General features: G+C 33.6%; 1 pseudogene; it reads left to right on the forward strand.

The window, feature by feature from the left end:
• Positions 1-2,761: 2,761 nt before the first annotated feature.
• On the forward strand, positions 2,762-3,621 carry LOC148109285 (short coiled-coil protein B pseudogene; annotated as a pseudogene).
• The last annotated feature ends 961 nt before the right edge of the window (positions 3,622-4,582 follow it).

Raw genomic sequence — 4,582 nt, forward strand, 5'->3', positions numbered from 1 at the left:
TTGGTATTTGTTATACTCTCCCTAAAATTCCCATACTATCCTATTAAACAAAAGTTCTATATTTTGGCATTAAATGAAGTTGTCATAATTCTCCTTTCAAGTGTGAAATCACACTGGGTTGCTCTATCTTTTTAATTAAGTGTTAATCAATGGTCTTTTATTGTATTTGAAGTAGTATATAAATTTCTCTGAAGATACCAAACAACTGCTTATCTTCATTCCCTGGAAAAACTATTTTTTAATGGTCAAATCTGGCCCTGTTTTATTGAACAATGGATTCATGTTGATATGAGCAATGCAATATGTTTTATTAGGTCATTCATACAGGAAGTGATGATTCGATCTCTTGAAAAAGTAAAATAGTTCTTTTTTCATAATGCTAAGTAACTGGTGAATGTTTTCCCCTTTGATAGCAGATTTTTCACTGAGTTCACTAAATTAGTGTTTGTCATTATTTAGACATAACCCTGTGCTTTTTTAAATCAACAAATTGCTGATACAAGAATATACTTTTGGGTTATATTTTAGCAACCGTAATTTCAAAAAATAAGGTACTTACCTGATGTCTGATTTCTTAACACTGATTATTACCTCTTCTGGGAACAACTGTCTGGTGTACCAGTAGAGTTTCCCAGAGAATTCATGACTTTATAACTCAGATAAAACTATTTTGTCTCTACCATATACTCCTTCTCTTCATACATTGCATTATCATCTTTCCCTAGGGCAATTTTAAGACTTTCAGAAGCCCATAGTATGTTCTCCTATTATAGATGCACTACATACATTATATCAAACATGTTAAAAAGTTTCCCTTTCCCAAATAAAATAAAGTTGATATACAACTGTTATATATGTGCAGAATACAATGGCTTAGAAAACATATTATAACTTGTAAACTTTTATATATTTTGATATTTTATTTTTCAGCTTTCATTTTTAGATCCAATACATTTTATGTTAAAACTTCAGATGTATCTGTGGGCCCTTGAAAAATTACAACACTCTTGCCTTGGGTCTATGGTGATAATAACTCTTTTTTTTTTTCTCTTCTGCCTCTACTTTGCATTTTAGACTCATTTTTCTATCACTTCCATAGGTTATTTTTTTTTCTTTCATTGTCATTTTCATGATCTGCTCCCTCCAACATTTTTATTTTTTGACATCTTTCTCTATCTTGCAAAATCTCAACTACTTGTCACCTCTTTTAAAATGTACTTTTTTCCTCCCCTCTCTCTAGGTTCAGTTGTATCTTCTCTCCTTTTACTAGTTTGTATAAATGATGTGCTCTCAGGTGTCAGGTTTTGTGAAGTGGAATATATATGGTGTTTTCCTGGAGAACCAGTGTCTTCATCATCACGTTTTTCTCCCAGGGAGATATAACACTAGTGAATATCCTCCAAACACTTCATTTCACTCGTTGCTAATAGTTACTGGTATCTATTCTAACTTTGACTCTTCCTTTCTCATTCAGTAAGTCAACAAATAGATTTGGGACATTATATACTTTACTGAGTTCTTAAATTTAAATTCAAACATTTTTAAAATGGAGGGTGTATTAGTTTTCTGGGGCTTCCATAACAAAATACCAGAGTCTTGGTGGCTTAAACAACAGACACTTATTTTCTCACACTTCTGGAGTCTAGGAGTCTGAGATCAAAGTGCCAGCAGGGTCCAATTACTTCTTCTAAGGTCTCTTCCCTTGGCTTGTAGATGGCTGCCTTTCCTCTCTGTGTCCACATGGTCTTTTTGCTGCATGTGTCAGTGTCCTAATCTCCTCTTCTTCCAAACACACCAATTATAAGGGATTAGGGCCCACCCCAATGAACTCATTTTAACTTTAATTACCCTTTTAAGATCCTATCTCTAAATACAGTCACAATCTGAGGTAGTGGGGGGTTAAGACTTCAACATATGAATTTTGGAAGGAAAAGTGACATAATTTGGCCCATAACAGAGGGTGGTAATAAATAAAATAAATGTCATGACACACACAATATTCATACCACCTGTACTGATAATTGTGGTCATGAAGAGGTGAGATTCTAACTCTTATGAAGAAATCACTTTGGTGAGGGGAGTATCTGGACTTTTACCTATTATGTGGGACTGGGCAATATTCTTTTCTACCATAACCTGAATCTTGTAAAGGCTCTTGGCCCAGAGTTATACATAAATATATTAACAGAAAATAGTATATATTAGCTGTAAGTTATTGGCTCTGTTTGAAAAAGTCCTTCCTGCCCTACCCACTCATGCTATTCAGTTTCCCAAATCTTGAGATGTCATTTGCATTGCTTATGATGGCTGAAGATGTGAGACATTCTTGTATTTTCATATCATCACCTCCCTAATCTATTCTCTGCTACTCCCATTTTCGTGTTCCTACTCTAAACAACCTAAAATGAATAGTATACTTATCTTTTGGCTACTGACAGTTTGGTAGAGTCTAGTGTGCCTCAGTTCTGTACTGGTCTGCTTCAGTTATTCTAACACAAGAGAGATGAAAACCTCCTCCTCCTCCTCCTCCCCCTCCTCCTCCTCCTCCTTCTTCTTCTTCTTCTTCTTCTTCTTCTTCTTCTTCTTCTTCTTCTTTCTGCCCACTTATTCCAGGAGCTGGAACTATAGCAGTGAACCAGTCAAAACTCTTGCTTTCAAGTTGGTTCAAGTGTTGGTGCCTGAAGCGTCCTCCTGATCCCTTCCCTTTCTGGTGTCTCCATAGGCAAACCACTCGTCAAGGATTTTGTATCCAAGTCCCAAATGTTTGTAACCCAAGATGATGAATGCTGACATGGATATAGTTGGAGCTAAAAAACAGGTGGAACTGGAGGAAAACAAACACAACTTCTCAATCAAGTGTTGGAACCCCAACACACACCTAAAATGTTTTCTGCAAGAGTAGATATAGTTAAGGAAGAAAATCTGAAGCTAAAATCAGAAAATCAAGTTCATGGATAATATATAGAAAACTATGTCATCTTCTAGTGTTTTTCAATCAATTGACACAAAAAACAAAGAAAAATTAAGGATTCATCTCTTTTCTGTTTTATGGAATTGTTGCCTATTTTTTTTAAAAAACTTGGATCAATTCCAAGTGTTATAGTACTTTTGTTTGTGCCTTAATTGAATAGTTATGAGGATAATGTCAGATCTAGGCAAAATTAGGAGCATAATAGAAGACTACCGTGAGTTTGTGTATTATATATTAGTCCATGAAAATGTGCAAATGCAGTGTAGAGCCTTTATAATTAGTACTGCATATATTTATGGAACACGAAAGTAAATGTTTTATTGAGTTTGCTTTGATTTACAGGTTTAGCACTATCTTTTATTATAACCATAGTGAGAAATACAAGGGAGTAACCATAATGTTGTGAAAAAGTTGGGCTAAAATCATGTATTGAATGCACAGATTTATGTACCCTACCCATCATCTTGTGCCTCTTCTCCATTTGCTTCTCTCTTTACCATTTCCCTTCCCCTAAAGAAAAAAAATGGTTTCACATTTGTAAAAGTAATTTCAATAGTTAATCATCTATGAGAATAGCTTAAACTCCAATTGCTAAAACAACCAAAATAAGACACTTTCTCAGTTAGGGCTTGTTGTATTTGGTAATAAGATAGGAGTGTTGGTTTCTAGTTAATCAATTAAAAACAGAGCTATAAAAATGAAGATTTTTCTTGAAACTGAGTTGTAAAATTGGGAAGATTTATTGTTAAAAACTTTCTCCCCTGAAACAAACAGTACATTATATGTTAATTAATTGAATTTAAATTTTAAAAACCCCAAAAAACAAAAACAAAACAAACAAAAACTTTCTCTTGTACAAAATAATCCACTTGGTATCTGAAAAGATAAGCACTGGTTGTATGTATGTCTGAAATATAAAATTTTGAGGAAAAATAGAAATAGGATGGGAAAGTACTTGGTAAACAGTAGTAACCAACTCCAAATGTTTTTACTCCATATCTGTGTTATCTCTGGCACAGATGAGATCTTTGGGGAATATATATGAAAATGGATTAAGTTTGGCTAACCTTATGTAAACCACATCTAGAAGAGAATGGTTACAAGAGTTTGGACTCTTGTACAAGGTTTATTTGTAGTACCCAGCAGATCAACTTTTGCAAAATCCCGTAAGAGTGAGTTAGTATCAAAATCATGAATAAAATGGGAGAGTTTGACATGTATACTACTTGATTCTTTCTTGTTATTTTATCTCATTTCTTCTCTGAAAATTTTCTGCGAACCCTACTTCTTTGCAGACTTTTAGTCATTCTTTAACAATTTTTTAAACTTCAGTTTGTAGATTCTGTTAGGTAAGGAAATTAGTATCAGAAATAATGTTAAAATGTTAAATAGAAGAAGAGATCCACTAATTCAGCTTATGGTTGTTAGATTTGGGCTACTTTTAATCATGGTGCTGTTTGTGTTGGTGTGAGATTTGATGAATGACTTGAGGTGTATGAATATATGTAATAATCATATCACAAACATTTTGCATCTGTTTTGTGACCTAATTTGCAAACATTTAAAATGGTGTTACAATTTTGCTTTGCTGTTTAATAAAAAACTGTTTCA

Source organism: Ursus americanus, chromosome 11 (assembly GCF_024610735.1).
Source record: "Ursus americanus isolate L20-20 chromosome 11, mUrsAme1.1.p, whole genome shotgun sequence".
Taxonomy (NCBI): domain Eukaryota; kingdom Metazoa; phylum Chordata; class Mammalia; order Carnivora; family Ursidae; genus Ursus; species Ursus americanus.